This window comes from Lontra canadensis, unplaced genomic scaffold (assembly GCF_010015895.1).
Source record: "Lontra canadensis isolate GAN:19392208 unplaced genomic scaffold, GSC_riverotter_1.0 scaffold1, whole genome shotgun sequence".
Taxonomy (NCBI): domain Eukaryota; kingdom Metazoa; phylum Chordata; class Mammalia; order Carnivora; family Mustelidae; genus Lontra; species Lontra canadensis.
Genome location: NW_022630995.1, coordinates 87484191 through 87510095, shown reverse-complemented (window position 1 = coordinate 87510095; position 25905 = coordinate 87484191). Strand labels below are relative to the sequence as shown.

General features: G+C 40.8%; 1 protein-coding gene across 1 annotated transcript in view; it reads right to left on the bottom strand.

Annotated features, from left to right (window-relative positions):
- Positions 1 to 21052, bottom strand: part of NDNF (neuron derived neurotrophic factor) — a 40072-nt gene extending 19020 nt beyond the window's left edge. Inside the window, exon 1 of the mRNA XM_032858573.1 lies at positions 20533 to 21052. The gene's annotated coding sequence lies outside the window, so the exon portion shown is untranslated. The remainder of the gene's footprint in view (positions 1 to 20532) is intronic.
- Positions 21053 to 25905: the final 4853 nt, after the last annotated feature.

Below are 25905 nucleotides of genomic sequence, written 5' to 3'. Positions count from 1 at the left end.
AGGAATTTACAAGTCTGCTAAATAAAAAGTTGTTTCAGGTTTTCACCAACTGTCCAAGACTCTCTGAACAGAAGGTATCATGTATATATTAAAGACACTGTGACCTTTCTCAGCACCATACATTCCTCAGACAGCAACGAATAGCTCAGTCTACCTGTGAAAGATATGCTCAAAGCAAATCCCTCCATCCCTCCACCACCAACCACCAAGGGCCTGTAAGTTCCTTGCAAAAACATGTGATTTATTTGTAAAAAATGTTGTCAAGCTCTTATAGTACTAAATGTTGCAAAACTCTAAACAGGTCACACCAAGCAAACAATTAAAAAAACTCCCCATAATGTCATTAAGATTCACTTACCCAGTCACATGTAGGCCACAAACATGAAATAAATTTACAATCATCAGAAAGAAAGATGGCATTCTGAATTTACTTGAGGCAAATGCATCTGGAGTAAATGAAATGTAATGTTTAGTTACAGGGAGTGGAAAGTGCAAATTATAATTGAGTGAGGATGACTTCAAGAAGTGGTTGGTGATGGTGATTTCTGTCCTTTTCCCTTCCTTTTTAAGTGCAAATATTTAGTCTCTCAACTTCTATTTCTAAACTCTAGGTCGTTTGTTTTCATTTGAATCATCCACGCCACATCTGATAATAAGTCTGCAGCATTTAATCTAGCTGTAAAGAAAAAAACGTAGCGTTCACTGGGGGACAGGCCCCCATGTCACAGAGCAGGCTGTGAGTGAGGGCGTCTGCCTCTTTAAGAGCAGGATGCCCAGCAAGGGCATACAGATGCCCTCCAGGCGGACATTTAGCAATGAAAAGTGCTGAATTCCCAGGAGTCCTCCTGTTGTCTGTTGTCTTTTGCAAACAATGAAAATGGCAAACATGAAAAATGTGAAAAACAGTAACAGAAACTAGTTGGTCATTCTTATCCGTACAGAAATATCCTCTGCTGTAGTTGAAAACTGGAGGGAAATAAGGCATCTTGTGGATTGGGGTGTTTCTATATCTGCGAAGGGTGAAATGAAGCCAGTGGGAGGAAAGGGCTCCCGCTGCTGAGCACTCTCTGGCAGGTGCTAGGTGAGCTCTTGTTCCGAGGACTGGGGCACAGCTGCAGTGTGCGAACCCCAACGGAGCAGAGCCAGAGTTAGGCACACGATCCACTGGCTAAAGCTCTCTAAATACAGGCTGTCATTACATAGTGGAATGATTATTAAGAGTTTAAGAGTTCATTATGTCAATAATCTATGGATTAGGGACCCTCACATGCATTTCAAGGGCAATGATTCCAACCTCCTCTACCACTTCTCTAAATGATTGCCAACTTTCATTCTGGAAGGAAATTAAATTAGTATGAAAAAGCAACGTAAAATTAAAACACGCCAAAGATCTGAATAAAGTTTCCATTCTCTCATCTCCTCCTCTCTGATCCTCATGGTGTGTAGTTCACAGTGGGGCCAAGATTAGGGCACTCGAATTTTAAAAGATGGTCATGCCTATGAAATAAACTTGAAAGAGGATCAGATTTTAGAGTAATCTAAATATAATAATCCTGTATTCTCACCATCACTAACGCCAATAAAAAGAATAATGAGCAAGAGAAATGGCCAAAATAAGTGTACTACAGATAAGAGTAGTCTTTGATCCAGGAAGCCAGACCCATTTTACTAAAGGAAGGAGTAGATCTCCTTAAAGGCATCTATCTGATAAGTGATTAGAAGATATGATAAATTCAACTGCAACAGAGTATAGATAATGCAAAATAAAACTGGAACAAAAGACTGAACATCTTCCTCCTATCAAACTTTTCTCTGCATGTGCAACTGAGATATCCAGGATAATTTCCACTATCTGAAGAGAAGCTAATGATTCCTGGAACAATGAAAGTCCCTAAGGGAGGAATAATATGCTTGGTTGCTTTTCTTACTTTAGTTTGGCAACTAAGCCTTATTTCCTGTTGATCTGCAACAAAATGAAAATGACTTCCTGTGCAATGTTCTCCAAAGCAGTTAACAAACTACACACCCCATCCTCTGCTGAAATTTAGCTAAGATGTAACATGGCAACATGCCAGGAGCATCTAGCAACAGCACCTATCAGCGCAGAAGATAAGACATGAACTCTCATGGGCAACAGACACTGAGTCCCTGCTCTGTGTAACACACTAAAAGTGCAAAGACATTTAATATAGATTCAGACTGTTCTGATGCTTACAATTAGGTTGAGTGGACATTAATTCCAGATAAGAGTACCCTGCAACGTAAGATGACAAAATACCAACAGAAAACTGGTGGCTCATAGAGTAAGTGCTTAACAGAGGTGGAGGGAAGACAGAGCAAGACTCAGAGAGATAGTAGGAAAAGGGGAGAAGAGCTAGATGTGGGGAAGGGAGAGAGACTGATTTGTCAAAAGTTCTGGTAAGAGGTGGGAGCTCAGGAGCTGACGCACAGAGAGAGAACTGTATCAGTAAGAGTTAATAAACAAATCTTAATTGAGTACTTCCTTTGTGCAAGACACTGAACAATGTGCCAGTTACATAAGACACCCTCTCTTCTTGAGGTCTTTATGGTCTAGAAAGAAGTGAGGAAGAAAATACTTTTAGAAGAGATAAAGAGAGATCAGTAGGGAACTAATTGTGAAGGTTCATAAAAGCAAGATATCCCTTTATAAAGGATGGGAAAACTTAGAAAGCTAAAAGGTAGTTTTCTAATGGTTTACCGTCTATGTTTCTTAGCAACTGCTGAGATTCCTGGGAAGAATTCTGAAAAGGGGCCCTACAGTTCCACATCATGTCCTAAGACCACAGGGAAAGGTGATGGAGACGAGAACAAGTATTTCCTCAAAACAGTCTACTTTTTCAAGGAATACAATTTGTAAAACTTCTCTTTTTCACACAGAATTTCCCTCTCCTAAACCCCCAAGGTTAGGAAGCATGGTTCAGTGGGAAAAATCACACACCGAGTCAGGATACTTCTGGTGCAGGCATGAGAACTGTTCACATTGGTGGCTTATTGGCCCAGATGTTCTCCTTGGTGCCCCGCAGTTGTGAACCCCTGAGAGGTGAGGTTAGCGCATCATATCTCTTAGGAAACCTGGCAACATAAGGCAGTAACGAAGTTTCACAAAGATGCAAACTATGACTTGGGCTCCCCTGTATTTAATTCTAAGACAAAAAAAAAAAAAAAAAAAGAACAGGTTAAAGACTGAAGTGAAGAAAAGGAATCTACTTTCATGGAAATCTGTCCATCCATGTCATGTACTGAATAGTTACTGCTGTAAGTTAGCCCTGGGAGAGGGTTTATCACAACTGTGGTAACAGCACACACCAGAGTATTAATGTGAATTTCTATTAGTGAGCAAACCCACTTCCAATTCCCTTGGAAATAATCTTTAGGACCATAGAGGTACGTTGCTGTAGACTCACTGGAGGTTAAGACTATAGTATGTCAATTTTGAATTTGATATTTTATAGTTATTTTAACCAGGAAGGGAACTCTTCAGTAAGACCCTCCACAGACTTCTTAGGATGCCCAAACTAAATAAGGTCAAAAAAGAGCTAAAGTCAAGAGAATAAGAATCTTCCAAGCACTGCCTCTATATCCCAAACCAAACTAGGTAACAAGAGGACTCAAAAGACATATCCTAGGAATGTACAACTTACTTATAAAAACAAAATGTATATATCCAAGCAGGGGAATCCAATAATGTCAGTATATTCACTCATTCACTATTTTTTTTACTCAACATGTCTGTCATGAGCCCTTGCTACATATCAGACACTATCTAGGGACACTGATAATCTCAGGAAACCACATTCTAGTGGGTGTGGCAGCACATACACAGAAACATCAATAACAAAATACGAGTGGCTAGCATTCACAGTTCCACAGAGAATTACAATAGGCCTGTGTGAAAGAAAGCGATGGCGGCTTTAGGTGGAAGATTTAGAGATGGTTTCTTGGAAGAAATGACCTTTCCTCCGAGATGTTATGAACCAGAGGAAGCCAGTGAAAGAGCTGTCAGAGGAAAGAGCATTCTGGGCAGATAGACAGCTGGTGCAAAGGCCCACAGTTGGCACTAGACGTGAGTATGGGCAAAGAAAAGGCTATCACTGTGGAACAAAGTGGCCAGAGGGGAGAGTGGAAGGCAAAGGGCAGATCACATACAGTTCTGCAAACCATATTAAGGAGTTTGGATTCTATTCTGAGTATGAGGGAGAAAGCCTTTAAGAAGTTCAGAATCAGGACGCCTGGGTGGCTCAGTTGATTAAATATCTGCCTTCAGCTCAGGTCATGATCCCAGGGTCCTGGGAGAGAGTCCCGCGTTGGGCTCCCTGCTCAGTGGGGAACCTGCTTCTCCCGTTGCCTGCTGCTCCCTTTGCTTGTGTGTGTGCACAAGCTCTCTCTCTCTCTCTCTCTGACAAATAAAACAAATAAAATCTTAAAAAAAAAAAAAAAAAAAAGCTCAGGATCATGACCCAATCCATGTTTTTTAGGAATAACTCTATTTTGTAGAAAACAGATGTTAGAGACATGATAACTAGAAATGCAAACACCAACCTCATTTTTGTAAAAGCAACAAGATCAGAAGTCCACTGCAGCTGTCCACGGCAGACACGGTGATGGCTTAAACTTGGTGGGGGAAATGGAGAGTAATGGAGAGATGCATTGCGTCTTACAGTTATCGTCCAGAATGTACAGGTGAGTTGGAGGCAGGAAGTGAGGAAATGAGAAGAATCAAAGATAACACCTTGATTATAGGAACACAGGGGCAATGAAATAACAGAGCATTTGGAAGAAATCAGAGAGAAATGAAATTAGTTGGGCAGAATTTCCAGTTGGCATCCAATAATACATGAATTGCTGATAATGTTAGATGCAGTTTTTAAAAGCTAATTCTTATACTGGTTAAGGTATCAGAAAAGACAAAAAAAGGAAGACACTCTCTTCTTGTTATGAGAAACATAAGCACTGGCCAAGGTGGAAAGTAGCAAGATGTGCAGTTTGAAAGCCAAAATTATTGATTTCAATTGTCAGGGTGGGAAAGGGGATCTGCTGGGTGCAGGGAAGGTGGGTGAGACATACTGGGGAAAGGCAACAAGTATATGTGTACACCCACACACACGTGCGCGTGCGCGCGCACAACCAGTAGCTGCTTCTTTGAATTTAGCTTTCCAATGAAGGGTGCGTAACAACCAAGGCTAACTGATTTGTCAAAAGTTCTGGTAAGAGGTTGTTTATGGTCAGTGAGGAGGAAGCTAAGAGAAACATATATGGAAGTTATGAAGAAAATTTGAAAAAACAAAAACAAAAACCACACTGAAATTTGGCATATAACCAGACCTCTTCATAAGCTGTGTCTAAATGGACAGGCTAAATAAAACTTAGGAATCTTCCAATGAGCTCACATCTGCCAATACCACTTAACTGATCCTTCTGAGCACTGTTCTGCAGAAAGCTGGCGGACCAGTGAGGAATCCTAAAGCCAGCGGGGTTGATAGGTGAATGAGGAACTGCGCAGGCGCGGTCCGGGAACCGACAGGTGGTGAGCTTAGTTATAGGCAGGAAAATGCCGGCTAGAGAAAGGAAAGAGGTCCTTGGGGGGCGGGGTCACCAAACTTTGAAGTGTAATACTCTGAAGGAGAAAAGTCAGCAATCTTTTCAGACATTCTGTAATATATCCAGTACGGTTTACTAAATAACCAATCGGTGGACCAAACTCAATAATCACTGTATCTTCTGAACGAAGATCATTACTAGTTTTGTGTGCCAGTTACAGACAACAAGGATAAAATAAATACTGTAGTGGGAACAAAGATTCTAAAAATAATCTATCTTCACTCATCCATCAGCAAATAACCTTACATTTTTATATATTTTCCATCTATCTCAGATAATACATACTATCTTCTCAAAGGAACTTAAAAATTTAAAAAGTTTTTTCATTCTACCTAACCATACTCACAAAAGCAGGTATTTTAATTATTCAGGCTCAAAGATATTCCTGTTCTGATGACAAACCTGGTTTCAAAAATTGCTTTGGTAATTCTGCCAGCTATGTCTGCTGAACACATGGGCCAAATCTTCCATAAAGTTTTGATCAAAGAAATCTTTATAACCCAGCTTCTAGTGATGTAATAAAAAAAGATACTCATCAACAAGGCAGTGACAACAGGAACTTTTTTTCCAAGAGCCAGCATGATGGAATTGCAGAATTCATCGGCTGATGCAACAAATGTTTACTGGGCACTTACTCTGTGCCAAGCACTGCTTGAGAAATATAGCCGTGGACAAGACGTATGATGTCCTTGTGCTTGTAAAGCTTAGAGTTCGGTAGGTAAGGGAGAGGATGAACAAGCTAACATCTACATATAACCATTCCAGAGAGCAGCAGCACCAGGCAGAAAGTGGAGTAGGTGAAATGGCTGGAGGGGTGCCATGGGAGAAAAGGTGGGGGAAAGGAGCCCTTCTAGGCTGAGTGGTCATGGAAGGTCTCTCTGAGGAAGTGACATTTCAGCAGGGACTTGAATGAAGAGGAATAAGTCAGGGAGACTGAGGGGAAGGACCTATTTGGTCTGCTGTGCTTTACATCCAGGAATCTGCCCCACCTGTGCCTTAACCACAACCCTCAGCCACTAAAGTGGACAGTCCCAATGCAGAGAGACCAAAAGACAGTCCTGACTCAACTGAGGCAGCCACAATCACATCTGGTGAGGAAGGCCTGGCCAGTGTTAAATCCAGGAATTCGAGGATGGGCTGTGACACCAGATGTTTTAAGGTCTATTATCAGATGAAAGAGGGATAAGAAGCACTGGCTGGCCCAGCTAGTCCCAGTGGCTGTCATGGGACTATAAGGAAGGAGTTTGGGACTCAGTAAAATACAGACTTCTCTGACAAAACTGGTAAACTGAACAGAGCAGTTTAAAAAGTAGAAGGTGTTCTGACAGAGGAAGGATGTTTCCTGACTTTCTGGAGTGAGATACCAAAAGAAAAAAAAGGGGGGGGGGCTACAAAATCTGCAGGAAGATTCTTAACAAGATTGCAGCCGTGTGGTACTTACTTAGACGGTTTGCTATCTGAGCTCCCTCTGTGCATTGGCAGTAAGTGAACTGGTGTTTGAGTGCCTACTGCAAGTTCCTTGCGGACATCAGGGGCAGATGAGGCAGAATCAAGGTCCTCCAGTAAAACCAAAGGCTTCGATCCTTATGGCCCTTTCTTATTTCACTTGAACTATAGATATTTTAATATTTTTTCTCATCCTTAAAAAAAAGCTCTTCATGACGCTTTCATGAGTTTACCCAAGTAAATGACCCTTAGGAAAGATTTTTTTTTACTCATTTTTCTATCTCTTCTACAGACTAATATGGTTCTTACACAAAGTAGGCACTAAATAAATATTTGCTTAATTATACTGATTTCAAGAAGTTTATTGCAAAGAGTAAGGGGGTCTGAAATCTCTCCCATCAGATTCTGGACTATGCAAGGAAGTTGGGGGTGGTGGTTTGCCGAGGCCTCAAGGCTGATTTACTTGGCTCCAGACTCACTTTTCCTTCGGATGCTCAGGATAGAACACTCTAAACTGTGACGTGGCTTAGCATTGGCCTCACCGAGCCAGATTCAGGCTGCATTGTGAATCTGGGCCCCATTCCTTCCTCTGTCAGAACACTTCTGTACCCTCGAGTCCAAGGGCAGATTGAGACCACTCCTGAACTGCCTTGGTTTCTTCCCGTGTTTGTTGACTGAAATGGAAGAGTAGTCCTTGGGAAGGCTGCTGGAGGGTCACCAGATGCCGCATGAAAACCAGCACATGCTAGTTTTACCTCAGGAGCACCGGCCTGCCAGGTGCCACACTAGGAACCTCACCATCGTCTGCTTGTTTTCAATCCCCATCCCCCGCTAACCAACAAATCCTGCCAATCCACCTGCTGCACATTCCCTCAGACTGGTTCTCTCTTCTCTATCCAGACTGCCAGTCCCTCAAATGAGCCACTCACTGCTTCTCACATCCATTTCCTGCATCTCTCCCTGATCATTTGCACAGCACCAACATCCTTATCTTAAAAACAAAAATGTTTTCTTCTTCTGCTGACAAAAATTTAAAAAGTCAGATGATTTCCCGTGAACTAGAGGACGAAGTCTGTGCCCATGAGGTCTCTGACCTCACAACTCATTCCACCAAACTTATTTCCTACAACTCCCCACATGGGGTTTCCCCTTCCCAGCATGTGCTGCCTGCCCTGGGCACTGGAGGCCTCCTTTGTCTCTGCCGCTTCTCTGGGTGTCAGAATCCTACTCTTTCTTCACAACTTAAGCATCTACAACCACAGGGCAATCTAGTTGTGTTTTCCAATGTGTGTACTTCTACTGCAGACCATTTTAACTTCTGTTTGTACATATTCTTGAGATGCCCATGTTCTGCAGAAAGGAAATGCAATGCTATCTTTACAACAGGTATAATGCTGATCACGGAACCTAAACACCAAGCCAGTGTTCGTGACATTTTGTGGGTAACAAATAAATAAAATCCAAAATAGGAAAATTGATTATTATTGCTGATTTACAGAATTTGTTTCTCAAGAGATATTATAAGCTAAATAGGAAATAAGTCATGGATGCTTTTGGCAATTTTATGGGTATAAAATAGGCTACTTTGTAAAACTCAAAAACTTGGGAAGTATTTCTTTAATCTTTAGAGGTGGACCTCATGGAAACCTGTTATCTGGTTGCTATTAGATGGGTGGTACATGCTGGATGGTCCAGGAGCCTAGTAGAAGGATGCATTTTCTTCTGTCCTTAAAAACACAGTCATGTCTTAGTAAGAATAACATAGTGCATTACTTGAGAGGACCTCTTTCCTCTGAAAACATGTAGAATATGGTTTGGTTGGGATACATTCTGATCAGAAAATAGGAACAAATGCTATGGACCAGTGCTTCTCAAACTTGAATGTACAATCACATGACCCAGCTTTCTTATTAAGCTGCAGATTCTAATTCAAAAGATGTGGGGTGGGCCCTTTCACTCGGCCTCTCTAACAAGCTCCGTGGAGATGTGGATGCTGATAGTTCGTGGGCTGCACTTCGAGTAGCTCTGTCTCTTCCAATCGTGTGACCGATTATCTGATAATGGTGGCACTATGATTTTCTTCTCCAGTATTTGCACCATTTATACTTTTAAAAAAATATATTTTTAAATAAACTCTACACCCAACGTTGGATTTGAATTTACAACTCTGAGATCAAGAGTCGCATGCTCTACTGACTGAACCAGCCAGGCACCCCTCCCCTCATTATTTGAACTTCCTGATTTCCAATTTTTCTCATGACCAAATGTTAATGTTTTAAACATCTATTCAGCATGGATGACATGCAGATTATACACATCCTTTCCTCCTTTTACTGTGAGCACTATTATTACATCCACACAGTTTCACGGCTTTCTTTTCTCTACCTTCTTTACATAGAGGAAGAGGAAGAGGAAGAGTAGGAGGAGGAAGAAGAGGGAGAAGAGAAAGAGGAAGAAGAAGGAGGAGGAGGAGGAGGACAAGGAGGAGGAAGAGGAGAAGGAGGAGGAGGAGGAGGAAGACGGCAGGTTTTTTGCTCTGGGGAATATGTCTGTGTTTATATTAAAGCCCAATAATGGCCTAGTGGAATTTTTAGGAGATTGTGACAAGATTCTAATTTATTCATCTACTTAATGGAGTTGGCAAATACTAAGAAATAAGATTCTATCAAGAAGAAATCATTATTACTATAGAAGAATAAATACCATAGACTAAGAATTGGCATTTGGTTCCACGGACCCAATCCTATATTTTCCCAGTTCGTGATGGTCCTGGAACTTTGCCTCTTCCCCTGCACCCACTGGAACTTATTTTGATAAGACAGCAGTAAAGCCTGTCTGCTGTCGGATTTTCTGTGGTGGCCTCCAGGGCCAACACACAGGACAAAATCAAGGTAGTGATTTAAAAATAACTATAATCAGGATAATATAATCCAAAGATAGAAGAGTGGGACAGATGTATCAGGAACCTTAAATAGTTAAAAAAGTTAAACCCTATATTATTCTTATTTCCAGAAAAAAAAGAAAAAAGGGGGGGGCACACAAGTATGCATTTGTCCTGTTCTTGTAAAAAGAAGTAAGTTAAAGTAACAGTTTTCAAATACGTATTTCTTCTGTGACCCCTTTTACAAAATCCTAGGCCAAAACCAAACTATAAACGTAGAGCCCTGTCTTTGGAGAGATGAGATAATACTCTCCAAGGACACTGGATCGTGACAATCTCACAGTTGAGAGAACCTTAAAGAAAGGGTAGTTAAAGTCTCCCCTCTCTTTTCTTTCTGCAGTTCACTCTCCGGTCTCATGTCTCCAAGTTTGGGAACAGTTAAAAGGTTGCCAAAGTAAAACCGAAAATGATCTGCTGGACTTCGAGTAAGAAGATCTGAGGGGAAGAAGTTCTGACTAAACCATTATTGCCTTTTGTACTGGGAGCAAGTCTCTTAATCTCTTTTCGTCTCCGTTTCCTCATCTACACGATGGAGACAATTATTCCCAGGGTTGTTTTGAGGTTTAAGATAGTGGATGTGAATGCTCTTTTGAAATAAGAGGTCCTGTTTATCTGCACATAGTATAAAACAGCTTCTCTAACTAGTTGCAACATTTTACTCAACAACAAAAGATACATGTTTTGGCCTGCTCTTTAAACAGGTGTCAGAAGGAATCTCAGCATCAGGTTATTCTATCTGAATTTACCTAATCTATCAGATAAAAAGTTCCTCTTTCCTCAAAGACTGACTAGAAACACAGAGGAGAGGCCAAGATGTTGAGTTTTTAAAAATAATCACACAAACAGTAGGAAATCCTTAATATTCTTTTTGTTAGCCTTGAGAGACCATATCTGAGGGCATCAATATTGTTTAACAAACAAAGATGGATTAAAGGGATTCAAAGGTGAGTGTGCTCTGGCTTTGCAGGCAGTAGATCTAGCAAAGGATTTCAGATGCACGTGTCGAGATTAGAGAGCTGAGGATCAGGCTCAGTTCCTGGGATGTTTTGCATTATTATTTATGGATTAAGAGATGATTAAAGAACAGGGCACTCAAAAGGCAGATAATGCGGGCAAACCCCACGGTCACTTTTAATGAAGAGTTTACAGTAAATTATGATGTTATAATACAAACACGTAGGTCTGCAACAATCAGAGAGAAGACAAACCACAGAATCCTGACCACAATTATTTCATCCCTTCCCCTCCTTCCCCCAAAAGTAAGATACGCAGTTAGGCGTGGTTTTTCTTCTTTAAAAAAATTTTTTAAGGGATGCACTAGGGAAAGGTTGTAGCTGGTGAGTGTAGGGGGTCAACTGTCATTAGCGGTCATTACACAACATAGAGCCTACTAAGAGAAAAAGATGTTTCAAAACTGCCTCTTTGTTGTCACTGCTTTGCAAGTATGAACAAAACCTTAAATATAGATATTTTTTTCAATTATAGGCTGAACTTGCTGGCTGAAGTGTTAATATGTGTGGGTGTATAAATATTTTCACTGTTGGAGCTCAATTATTCCTCATTATGTCTTAAAGGGCTTTAAGTATTTAGGGTATTTGGAATATCCTAGCCTATGCGTCTACAGCAACTCTCAGTATTCCATTGAAATGTAGAACTTCATCCAGTCTGGGGAAGAATCACTTATTTAAAAATTTTTTAAACAGATCTAACTTCAAATCTTACATCTCTTAAAAATGCCACATTATTAGAATACTGGAATGACTTTAGAGGTGAATTCTTAAGAATTACCACTAATTTAAGAAGGGAGTCTACAAATTACTAATTTTTCAGTGTTGTACCTTAACACCTATGAATTTAAAAGTGAAAAAGTGTACTCATCTTCTGCCACAAAATTACCTAGTAAGTTAACCATGACCCAAACCAGTAAACATTTAGCACATAAACTGTCTACGATTAAGGTCTTGTGAATTTAGATTAAATTAATGATTTTTTGAATCATTAAATTGTAACAAAAAAAAATTCCAAATAAATTGTGTCCTTGCAAATTAATTTGGAAACTAATCTCAATTTTAAAGTTTTAGACATTTCCATCAATTTTGCTTCTGGAACCAAGGAGTCCCCACTTTATTTTAAAAGTTGTGAGTGTAGTTTATTCTCTTAGCTGAAATGGAGTTTCAGACTTCTCAGCAGTAGGGGATTAATATCTTCCTCACTGGGTTCCCGTGAGGATTAAAGAAAATGATGGATGTGGAAGTACCTTGTGAACAACTGAGGGTTTTAAGAAGTTTTAATACTGTTAATAAGTAGCATAATTTCCATTCACGTTGTGAAATTCAAAGCACAGAAACAACTTTGGTGTAAATTAATAACTGGCAACTTTACTGAGAGACAATAAAATTTTAAATATAAATTTCAAAATATAACACAATATTTTTTTTACAAGAGCATTAAGGTTAGGTAACTTTTTTTAACTCTTAGAATACTGAATTTTTCAGAACATAATGGAGTGTATTATCTATTTACTGGTAACAGAGGAATTATCAAATGCTTATACATATAACTAAGAATACTTGAAGATAATGGTGACTGATTTATTTGAGGGCTCTTTCAGCTTTCTATTGAAAACCTCTGGCCCTGTAATGTGGTGTCTCCAAATCTTTTAGAATTGGGATTTTATATATATATATCAGTCTATATATACACATATATATCTTACATATATATGTGTGTGTGTATATACACATATATATATTAAATAAAAATACATATTTATTTATATAAGTAAATATGTATATAATAAAATAAAATATATATATGTACACACACACACATATACACACACACATATATGACTTGAGACATTCTATACTGTGATGAGTATCATAGTTGATTACATTGGAAAAACCCCTATACTCCACATCTTTTTTCTGGTTAACTTTTGGGTAGGGCTGACTTCTCCTCAGAGCTGATTAGAATGTCATTATTTTCACCTGTTATTATTTTTACTTCACAGAAGCTGTCACCTCTATGATTACTGATTTTTCAGTGATCATCCGATATGCTGAGTAAGAGTGCCTTTGCCAATAAATATATTACATAATGTTAACAAAACTCTTTTCCTTCTTTATACATAAAAGTAAGTTTAAATAGAGTTTTGATATTTTCTCCTTTCATCTTAAGGAGACGTCTTGTAAGGCAAAGATGCCACTCCCTTTTAGAGACCTCTGCTTTACAAGATCAGCACTATCAAAAGCTAGATACCTGTTCAGTATCTCAATTGTTTAAAAGAGTATTGTTCTTTCATTTTACTGAAATATTAGTTTTTTGATACAAATATTCACTCGACCTAACCTTGCAAAGATAACCTCAAATATCCTTACCAGTTCTTCAACATCAAGATTCCATATCTTAAATTCACATTAAGGTAGAAAGAAGATGAGTTACATATTTTGTAGTCCCAGTATAAAATGAAAAACTGTGGGGCCAAGTGCAAGACCTCTTGTTCAAGAATTATAAATTTCAGGATGGTGACAGAAGAGCATTCAACGAAGCAAGGGGGCCATTCCAGCTGTGGCCCACAAACCTGGCCCGGGCATAACTTCTAGAGTATAAGAAACTGAGAAGCAACTATCAGAGGAAGAGGAAAAAAGAACACGTGTATTCTAACGGGAGGCTGTCCAAAGAAGAAGAGGCCAAGAGATCCAAATGTCAGTATCTCCCGTCTCTAAAATTTTGTCTTAAACTAGCCTTCTTCTAGTCTGGCTTTGTCCAGCTATTAACATCTTGGGAGGATGTTAGCTGACAGCAGCTTACCCTGTTTCCTATCCTAGTGGCATTTTCATATTTACAGTGGACACTCAAAAACAAAGTTATTTTAAAAACGAAAAATCAGTTGGCGGCTAGGTGGCTCAGTGCGTTAAGACTCTGCCTTCCGCTCAGGTCATGATCCCAAGGTCGTGGGATCAAGCCCTGCATTGTCTTCTCTGCTCGGCGGGGAGCCTGCTTCTCCCTCTCTCTCTGCCTGCCTCTCTGCCTGCTTGTAATCTCGCTCTCTCTCTGTCAAATAAATAAATAAAATCTTAAAGAAAAAAACCCACGAAAAATCATCTTTTTGCAGATAGCATTTTAGTACCACAAGAGGCCTTGGTAGCATTTGGGGGCAGGGTGGCTTCCCCAGGACCTCAGGCCATTTCCCATAAGACCTGCCTGCTTGTCCACCTACTAATACAGTTATGCCTGCCACTGGGATCATCAGAGGGTCAAATCCGTATCTTCTATTTAGGGAGCAGTTTCATTTTCCATAAAAAAAAAAGTAACATATTTTCATAGCACATTTTAGCAAACTTCGAAGGATCACCTGAGAACTAAAATATCTGAGACTTGGGGAGACCCAAAGCTAAATGATTGCTGTTTTTTCTGTTTCCCAGGTGTTTTAGCTACCACTGCTGTTTCTGATCTCCGTCACCACTGCTGGCAACAAATCTCTCTCCAATTACAGGATCCAGTTACTTCTGAACCAATCCCAATTTGAAGCTTTTGATAATATCACTGAATTTCAGTGAATGCTGGGTTTTAATATGAATTACAACATTTATTGAGTGCTATCAACATATGAATAATATTTAGATTTCAACCAGGACATATCTACTAGTGTATTCTTATGGGTAAAGTGTATTTATTATCTGTATGTATTTTAAACAAGATAACTAAAAAGGATCAAGTACATTTATGCTTATGTGAGTTGATTTTTTTTTTGGTATGACTGATAATTTAATCAGAAACATATTTTATTACAGAAATAAAATGCATAATGTTACATTTGGCAATGCCGGTGAGCTTTGAGTACACATGACCTGAATAAAAGAGAGTAATCAAAGCCATCTCCTAAGTTCATAAGGATTGCTGAGGTTTATTTTTCACTACGATGTGCTGTAAATTGTAACCATCTATACTCCAGGAGGCACCAAACACTTGTAGCACCTAAGTCAGAGAAACTAACCCTAAATAGATTAATCCCTTTCACACTAGCTTTCCCCTTTTAAATACAATATTTTCAGGTAAGCATCACAATGTTGCCCCTCATTTTGTTTGTCAACTATCCAGACACAGTATTCTCAATCTTCATAAATAAACACTTGCTCATAGTTTCTATATTATAACTTTAACTACAGTCATAGTGATTTCAAAAACAAGATATCACTCTTCACAGATCTTTCTAATTATGGGTTCAGGTTTTACTATTTCTTTTAGAAAAAGGATAAAATTCCGTCTCATTTTATTTAGATCTGTATGCTTATGGACAATTGCCTCAGAGAACAAGATCTATGTACTTCTGATTTTTAGTTATGGATAAAACACGCATTTGAATATAGTCCATATTTTTTGGCTATGTCTTTAGATTGTGGAATATATGTCCTCCAAGCACACAACTGGAAGAAGACAGTGTGTACCTCGCTTTCATGTTGGGGAGAAGACAGAAACTTGCACAGTTACCATACACTACAGTCAGTGACCTCTATTTGTGATATTGGCTGTAATCATTCCAATTAGAAAATGAGTGCATATTGCTAACTCAATTTTGTTATTTGGTTATTATATTTAAAATCTCCACACTGCAGAGGCAGTGTCTAAGAGGTTTGTTCAAATGAGTTGATTTCTAATCGTGTAATTATGTTTTTATTGAGTTCCTTCCAAACTCTATATAACCCACTGTTTCCAAAAATGTTTTTTTTCTTTTCTCGTAACTATATAGAAGCAATTCTTTCAAAAGAATAGCAGCAATTTCTTTCAAAAGAACAATTAAGGGACATTGGAAAAGTTAACTATATACATTCTTCCACATTTTTCTTTTTTAAAGATTCATTCAGAGTTTTCACAAGTGAACTAAAAATAAATACTTCAGAGAAATATATAAAATATTAAATATGTGTCATTTTCAAATTTGAAACATGGAAAAATTAACAACTCAAAACCAAAAGCAACTCACCAACTTACTAAAATAAATCAGTTTCCAAGGGATCCGGAAATTGTTGAAGGAATAATGACATGTAATCTTGGAAGTTTCTAGATTTAAAAACTTGAGGTCTGTGGACTTTAAAGTTTAAATCACATTTAGTTTAGTGAGTTCTTAAAAAAAAATTGACATTGTAACAGGACCCAATATCCAGCTGTTCTGTGGTCAAATCTGTCTCTATCCCAAAGGGTAAAATTTGCAGAAACATATTGCCAATTTGCTTTTTATTCCATACTGATCAAATACCTTTACTCTCAATTTTTTAAATGTAAAACTAGAAATGTTTTTTAAAATCTTGGGTCAATTAATATTATATATTTTATAATTTCTAAATATTTCAAAATATTAAAATGCATGGATTAGTTGGTTTGCAGTTTTTAGTAACATACCAAAAGAAAGGGGGAAGGTGTGACTATAGCATCTTTGGCTTTAGGAAATGTGTTCAAGAAGTAAGCAGCCAGGAATATACCTGCATTTGTCATTGGCTTGGGCGCTGGTGGGCTATAGAAAGCAAATGCCAGGTGTCCTCTCAGAAGAGGCAAGAGATTTATATACATATCCCAACATATTCATCCTAAAATGGTGTGGTTCTTCTCAGAAATATTAACTAAATTTAGGATCAGCATATCACCATATGATACAATAAAATATCAGCAGTTTTGTTTTTCTATGTCATGCTATGTGATTCTTTTTAACAGTAACAGCAAAGTATTTACATTTCTTCTTAGTTGAAAATTAACACGTGGAAGTGGAAGCATGAGTGTGTGTAACATAGGTGTCAATTTGCATTGTAATATAATGTTAAAATAAGGCAGAATTTAGCCTAACCTCAGGGTTAAATTGCAAAGCATTTTTAAATGGAGTATTTAAATACTAGAGTGCTTTAATTTTAAAGTCAGTCTGAAAGTAAAGATTTAGTGTGATTTACTGTTTACTACTCAACTCTAACTTGTTTAGTTTCTTCTACTGAATGATTGTGAATCAACTGGAAATGAATAAATTATATTCTTTGGAATAATTGTTCCAAAGTAGATATTTAGAGGTTCTAGACATTGTTTTGGGGTCAAGTGAATAACGTGAACGACTTTTGTGGATTACACTTGCTTTTCACCCAATAGGGATGGCTATGGGATATGCTTTCTTCCTGGTGACTAAGATGATGGCAGCTGACACTGGCTGCCAAGGTCCACTCATTAACTTGGATGTTAGGATGAGTGCAGGGCTCCCCAAAATGAGACCTGACACAGAAATAGGGAGCAGAAAAAGCGTGAGAGCACTGCTTGGTCACTAGACTCAATCACCCTGTCACTGGAATAACTAAGGGAAGAAAGACTAAAATAATTTTAGTGCATATCCTGTGGAATTCACACTACTCCTTGCTATCTGTTAACTCAGGCATAGTCCTTACATTTCCAGATCTACTCATTCATCATTGCAAAATGAAGGACAAGTTCTGTCCTAACAAAAACAACAAAAACACCATCAGTTTGAAAATAAAAATTCTGGCCTCTTGGTACACTGAATAGAAATACTATAGAAACGAATACAGGAAGAGAACAACTGACAGGTATATTTTATTTCTATCTTCCCACCTTCATTCCAAATATTTAGAGTTCTACAACACAAATTTTCCCTTATCACATGGAGAGTCTGGTCAATAAATCCCAGTGAGAAAACTAATACCTGAATCACCAGGTTCATGAAGCCAGCTGAAGAAGTTGCTACATCTGCAGACTGATCCACGATGGCTACATTGAATGTAAGCATTCCCTCAGCATGGTATTGCCAAGGTTATGACATCACTCTTTGCTTACTATTCATGTTACCACATGAATGTTCAATAGGTCCAGGACAAATAAAATGAGGGTCAGGGCTTCCCTCATTCTTAGAAGGATATTTTTCAATTATATATTTTGTTACATCTTAAGAGATAAAAGCTGTGTCTGCAAGTGATTAAAAGATGTTTTGTATTAATGGTTTCATTTCTGCTGAAATAAATGCATAATTTAAACCACACATAATTCCTAGCAATTTAGGCCCATTACAGAGTTCTAGCTTCTTTTTTATGATAGTTACTAATTAAAACAGAGTGTTGCTGCCACGTGGAGCCTGTGACTTCTACATACAGGTTTAATGAATAAAACGTCCTGACATAAAAATGAAAACAATACAGACAAAGCTTCAAGCTGTTGTGTTTCTAATGTATGGTAAAGATTAAGGACATTCACTGAAGTTCAGAATTACGCAGAGAAAACACTTGTTAATATCATTCCTTAAAGGAGGAATTAAAGGATTTTTTAGTGAAATCTGAAATAGTCACTAATTTTTCTAACTTCTGGACCTCTCATTCCCAGCTGACTCCCCTTCCCCAAGAATTTAAACTCATCAGAGTCACTTTTAAAGGATAAATGATGGGATATTTTAATGTAATCCTGCATATAGGTTTAGATTGAAAATGGGAATTGGGACCATAATTAATTATGTTACCAAGTTTTTGAACTTTAAGGAGACAGACTGAGGCAAAAGAGGGCATTTCATAAGAATGCAACCTTCTAAAAGTTCATGGGTTAAAACTTTGGTAAAATGACAGTATCTTTTTGACATTTAATTAATTCCATATGCAGAATGGGTGTGAGAAATTAATATCCTTTTGGTGTATTCACTTTCTGAAACCACTGTAATAAGAGACTGACACAAAATCAAAACCAAATATAAACATGGTCTTCAGCTAGGGTATGGTCTTCTTATTACCCTTAATAAACAATAATTAATAATAATAAATACTGAGAGCCCTCAGTACACTCTGATCTGTACCCGTATTGCTCTAGCATCCATCCATCACATCTTTCAGGATAATAAAACAATTCATTCCGATCAAATCCTCAAAACCGCTCCCTCTGGAGGGATGTTTTATCTCTACTTCTGCCAGCCCAGGGAGGATTTTACTTGTTTAAAAGGGGCGGAGAATGGAGCGGGGGTCCTATTTATTTCCATTGACGACTCCCCTGGTTCTCAAAGGCGCTCAGGGACCGGGTGGGGGGGGGAAAGGGAGGAGGTGCGGAGATTCCCTCCTTCAGAAAAGAAAAAGGGTTCAGGAAGCGAGGCAAAAGAAGGGGTGGGCGAGGGCGGTGGGGGAAAGAGGGTAGTGTGGTTGGAGAGGTTAGCGACTGAATGAAAAAATAAATTGTTTTTTTGATATAGCAGGATCGAATGATGATGAAAACTAGACAAATTAACCAGCGCAACTAAGTTGCTAAAAGGAACTATGTTTAAAAAAAAAAAAAATTAAACCCAGACAGTTTCTCAGGTTCATTTCTCGCTCAAGGTCTTGGTTTCAGGGAGCTCCTTGTACCCAGAGCAGGAGATGGACAGCGCCCCGAAGGGGACCGGGAGGGGAACCGCGACCTGGCCCGAAGAACAGCTCAGCGCCCCTGCAGAGGTGCCCACGGCAAACTCCAAGGGCCTCCGCGACCCGCCTGGACCTGGTGCGGGGGCAGCGGCGAATTCTCCAGCCCCCGGCGGGCGTACGGGGTGGGTGGGGGCAGGAAGGGCGCACAATGAAACGAAACCGCACCCTAAAGTCTGCAGTTTGCGAAGTGTCCCGGGAGAACAGCTGGGACCTGGAACCACTCGTTCGGATTCCCGAGTGTCGGGGCCGCCCCAACTCTCAGCTCCGTGGAACAGAAGGTAGCGCCGACTTAGAGCGAACACCGACTGGTGCACAGACAGGGCTGGGGCATGACGCTCTGTCGCTGGGTCTGGGGCGAGAGGGAAAGTCCCCTCGGTGGCTGCTCTAGTACCCCGGCAAAAGCAGTTTCAGGTCCCAGGCCTCCTTGCTTAGCTCGAGGAAGTTTCTCTAACGATGCTCGCCTAGCGGGCAGAGGACTAACGAGGAGCCAGAGCGGTGGGGGTTCGGCTGGCCGAAGGGGACCGAGATCCCAGAGTCCCCGCTGCGGGGATGGGGGCCGCCGGCCAGGAACCCGCTCCTGTCCTGCCCCATGCGCAGCCCAGACCCCTCTTCGTCCCACACTCACGCGCCTCTATCACCCAGTCCCTCAGACTTTCTCTAGCGAAGGGAGAGGGCATGAAGCAGAGGGGGAGGCAGCAGCCCTCCAGGCAGGCAGGCAAAGTAAGTGTCCAGGCCAAGTCCGGGATAAAGGTTCTGTGGCTCCCCGGACTCCGCCGCACCCTGGGTACCGGGAACCTAGTGTCCCCGGCCTGTGCAACTGTCTCTCCACCTCCTAACACCGTTTGCGCCGCCCAGCCACGAAGCCAGCGTGGAAAACCGAGGGAGACCTGCTCTACGCCCCTAAAGCCCTCTGCTCCTCTGGATCTGGCGCCCTCGTCCAGCGGTGACGGAGAACCTCGCTGGGCCCCTCTGACTTAGGGGACGCGCGCCTCCACCCCCCCACCCCGGATGAAACCTTGGGTGTGAACACTCCCTGTGCCAGGTCTTGGGGTGGCGGGCTAAGGCGTCGAGGCGTCACAAGTTTGCTTTCCTCTCGCTACTTACCTTACAAAAATCTGTTTGATTTTCCTGGGAGGGCGAGAGGAAAAATCCCTCCCCGAGGTGTGGTGTGCGAAACAGTTCACGTCCCCGGCACCGGCCAAGATGCTAAGCACCAGTACTCAGGAACCGAAGGGGCTGGGAGGCGGAGGAGGAGGCAGATAAAAGAGAAAAATTAAATCGGCCGAAGTGTCCCAACTTTGCGGTGGGCGCTGCAAACTTCAAAGGCGGGCGAGGCTGGCGGCGCGCGGGCCGCCGAAGTTGCTGCGGAGTGGAGCGGGGAGAAGCCCGGGGCTGGGGGATCCCGGGACAGAGCGGGGAAGTGGCGGGAGGTCCTTTTAAAAGGCGAGGAGGGTGCGGGGGCTGGGCGGCGGGAGGATGCTGCCGAGGCCAGAGGGGCTGTCGCGCGCTCCGCGGGCGGCCGCTCGGGGCACCGGCGCCTGGCTGGAGGGCGACGCAAGGAGAGCCCGGCGCGCGGCGGCGGCGGGTACGCTGCGCGGTAAGCTCCGCTCTCTCGCGGCTCCGAGCGGGGAGTGTGTGTGTTCGCTCCCGAGTGTCACTGCTGAAGCCCAGAGCCGCTCCCCCTCCCGCCCCACCGCTGCCCGCCCGCCCCCTCCCTCCTCTGCCCGATGCCTCCCCCCTCAGTTCCTCCCTCCCTCCCGCTGCGCGCCACCGCGCGCGCGCGCAAACACACACTCACACACACACACAAACACACACACTCCACGACCCAGGACTCCCCAAACAAGGACCCTCGCAGGCGGCATCGCAGGGGACACACCAATGTCCTTACCGCCCCGCGGGTCGCGGGGAAGGAGAGGGAGGCCCACCGAGACCCCCCCCCCCCCAAAGCCACAAAACCTAGGGAGAGGCGTACACGGGGCCATCGCACTGTCAGGGAGACCCGGGTGCACAACAAGGGGGAACTCTGGGGTTGATGGGGAGGAGGGAGTGGAGAGACGAGCTAAATCCAGAAGGTTGGAGGCGGAAAGCAGAGTGTGCAAACTGTGCATTCATGTCCCACTTTTTCACCCGACCGCCTGCCTACCACAGCCGTCACTCAGGGAGCGCTTTCCCCTCGGCGCACACCGAGCCTCCTCCGGCTTGAAACTCAGCAGCTGTTTTAACAATTGAAAAGCGGCCCTACAGGACCAGTGAGAGACGGAGCAGAGTGTGTGAAGCCATTAAGGCTGACTAGGTAATTATGATAAGAAGTTACCTAATTAGCAACCTGGCCAGGGCATCGAAAAAAGGCTGGGAAGGGGAGGGGAGTACTGAGTGATTTAGTGATCTCATTTTCCCAAATGCGAACCTAGTTTCCAGCAAACCTGGTTTTTATACTCTCGAATTTTAAGTTCTCCGAGTGTCAGTATTGAAAGCATGAAAAATACTTGCCCTCTTGTGATTACCGCACAGAAATGAAGATAAAGAAGATGAAAATCAGCCCTACGGAGGTCCTATGAACAACTATGGTTTTTTTGTTAAATACCTGGTCACAGAGGGCGGTGCAATGAGGCTCCTAGGTCAGAATACTGCTGTAGATGGATTTATGAACCTATTTATAGTCCACAAAGTAGTTTTGTAAAACCCATAGAATATTTAAGCTAAAAGAGATGTTGATATCACTGTGCAAACTTGTTTATTTATTTATTTAGGATGTGAGACAATGAGATGGGAAAAGGGGATCTCTTGGTCTCTGCTCAGATCAGGAGAAATGACTGCAGCATTTAATGACCCAGAGCTGGTCATTGGGCATTCATTAGCAAACATTTATTAAGTGTCTACTGTGCACTATGTATATCTTTGTGCTGTGATTTCAAGGAAAAACACAGTGCCTGCTGACTTTAAGGAGCTCACAGCCTGGTGGGAAGACAGAGGCATACATGGAAGTGGAATTATCACTATAATAAATGTACCTGTTGGGTACATTTCTGTGTAGGAGCATTGGAAAGGGAACAGCTAATTATTCTTTGGAAGGTACTCTTTTTTTTTTTTTAATTTCTTTTCAGCGTAACAGAATTCATTGTTTTTTGCACCACACCCAGTGCTCCATGCAAAGCGTGCCCTCCATAATACCCACCACCTGGCTCTTGATAGAGATTTTAGTGTAGAGTTTTCTGAAGGACGAAGAAGAGAATGCCAGGCTGATAAGGATGGGGGAGGGAAGGGCATTCCACAGAGAAAAGCAAGTGAGGAGGTTAGGTGTTAAAGTACTTGGTGTGTCCTGGGAGCTGGGAGAAGGTAGGTGTGATGGATTGGGGCTCCAAGTAAGCATGGCCAGAACACACCAGGCTCTACAGGCCCCCAAAGCCAAAACTCTCCTGAAGGTGCTGCATGGCTGGGAAACTACTAAGGACTTTATGCAAGGACAGCTTTTAAGGTTTCTAACTGTCATGCAGTAAGAGTTTTAAAAAAGTTATGGCTACTATTGTTGTGGAAGACAAATAGAAGAGAGATGGCAGTGAGGAGGTTATTTCTAGAGAAAAATTTAGGGCTCAACTAAAGCAATGGAAGTGCCAATTGGAGGTTGGGACAGCTCTAGAGATATTTAGGAAATAGGACAGACAGGACGTAATGGTTTATATTGAGGATAATGGGGAATAGGAGTAGTCTAGACTGACATGGAGATTTCTGGTTGGGGCAAGAAGGCAGGAGATGATGCTATTTGCCAAGAGAAAAGACATATAGAAAGGAGCAGTTTTGGTAGGAATGTAAGGAGGTCTGTTTGAATCTTCTTGAGTTGGGTGCAAATGTGGGATATCTGAGCTCAGCACTGTGTAAGCTGTTGGAAGGAGTGTTCCGGAGAGAGAAATCCAAAATGGATGATCCATCAGGAATCATCAGCCTTCAGGTATTTCTTAAAGCCAGGGAGAAGACGAACACAGCCAGGAAGAGACAGGATGGAACATGGCAGAGTACCAATGTTCCATTCACGTAGGGATAGATGGAAGAAGAGGAACCTGCAAAAGAAAGAGTTGAAGACCAGAGAAAGAAGAGGAAACTAGGAGAGAGCAAGGCTGATGAAGCCAAGAGAGTAAGGGACTGTTGACCAGTGCAGAATGTGGCAGAATGATCAAGACAGCCAGCCTGAGAAGCAACTGCTACTCCTTACAAATGTCTCAGTGATCTTCACCTAAACAACTGTAGTTTATAATTTATGTATATGAAGGATCCAGATCATAGCAGGTAGAGAAGGTGGGATCATGGGGACAGAGAACACCAGCTCTTTTACCTAACAGTTTGGCCTTGAGGGAAAGGAGAAAAAATTAAAAGAAAACCACTTGTGTAGAAGTTGTATTTTTGTTTGCTTTCTTACGCGAGACACTTGGTCTTAATTGGATGATACTGAGGGAAAAACAGGTGGAAAGGGAAAGGCTGAGAAGTCTATGAAGTTCTTTGAGGGTCAGTTCCCTCCTCAGTATGCCCAGGGCACCCTACCTGGCCCATGAATTTCACAGAATTAGTGGGGAGTTTGAATAAACCAGAGATTGAGATAAAGCTTTAAAATTGCCATTAGAAAGAAACGGAGTCCAAAGGGTGTGAAAGTGACTTATCATTAACACAGACAATTCATGGCAGACCAAATCTATGTGACAAGTTCTAGAAGAACTCTGTGAAGGTTGTTTTTATGAAAGTCCCTAAAAATATTTCTGTTTTGAACATCAGGATTTGCATGTATGAATATACCTGTCTTCTAAAAATATATATATGTATTAAATACCCTCAGACTTGAGTGATAGGTCATATTAGAAGGCATTATTTAGTCAGACAGACTTGTATTTAATTCTAGACTCAGGTAATATTTGCTATGGGGTAAATAGGTTAGCCTCACTGAGCTTCAGTATTTTGTTTTGTTTTTCAAGTATAAAAATGGAACAAATTATAACTGACTTACAGATGTTTTGTGAGGATGAGGTTGTATGCCATATTCAAGTGTCCGGCAGAGATTTATTTATTTATGAGGTTACTTTTAGATTATGACATTTATTTTTATTTAATTGGAGGGGAAAGCCCAAAATGATTATAAAACTAAGAATATAAATAAAGTCTGTGTAAGAGAACTCCTTGTACAAGCCTGTGTCTTAAAGCAGCAGTCCTCAAAGTATGGTCCATAGATCCCTTGGGGGTTCCTGAAACCTTTCAGGGAGTTCTGCAAGGCCAAAGCTATTATCGTATTAGTTCTAAGATGTTATTATTATTTTTTTTACTTTGTTGACATTACTAATAGTACAAAAGCAGTGATGGGTAAAACTGCTATCACCTTAGCGTGGATCAGGACAGTGGAACCAAGCAAACTTCCTAGTAGTTGTAGTCTCCACCGCCACAAATGTCACTTTCACTTAAGAATGTCTTTGATGAAGCAGTAAAACTTATTCATTTTATTAAATTTCAACCCTTCACTCTGTCCTTTTAATATTCTGTGTGGCAAAATGGGAGGCACACATAAAATTCTTCTGTGGCATCCTAAAGCACAGTGTTAGTCATGAATTAAAACCCTTGGGTAATTGGGTTGTAAACTGAACTAGCTGCTTTTTTCCATGAGACATATTTTTACTTGAAAGAACAACTGACAGACAAGCTATGGTTATTTACACTTGGATGTTTTGCAATTTTTTTTTTCAAAACAAATTAAGTGAGCCTGTCACTTCAAGGTTAACAACTGGAAGTATTTATTTTCAATGAAAAATATGGGCTTTCAAGTAAAAAATAAAGAATTTAGAAAACTTGTCTCTGTCACCATGAGCTTGGTAGCTTTCCTATATTCAAAGCCTTTTGTACTAAGATTGTGATCATTTTAATTAATATGTTTTTGATATTGTACAATGAAATATATTGACATTTGTAAGCTCTACAAGACTCAGTGAACCAGTATTTTCCAAATGACCAATGACGGATGATGTTATAAAATCATTCATGAAGTTAAAGAACCATTCAAAGTACAAGATGGTTTGAAGAATTTTAATATAATGGAGTATGAAAAATTAAGTGACACAGTTTCGTATTCCAAACTGCAATTAGAAGATTTAAGAAACTACCACTTGTAGAATTTTGGTGTAGCATCAAAGAAGAATATCCAGAATTATTAAAAGTGTTATTAAAATGCTGCTTCATTTTCCAACTACTTGTCTGTGTGAAATGGAATATTCTTCATCTACTTCAAATAAAACAACATATTGCAATACAGATTGAATATAGAAGTGATATGAGAATCCAGCTGTCTTCTACTAAGCCAGACATTAAAGAGACTTGCAAAAATGTAAAACAATGCCACTTTTCTCACTAAATTATTTTCTTTGGAATATATAGTTATTTTCAGAAAGAAATGTTATGGTAACATGTAGCAGATATACCACAGTTATTTTAAAATAAATCTATGAG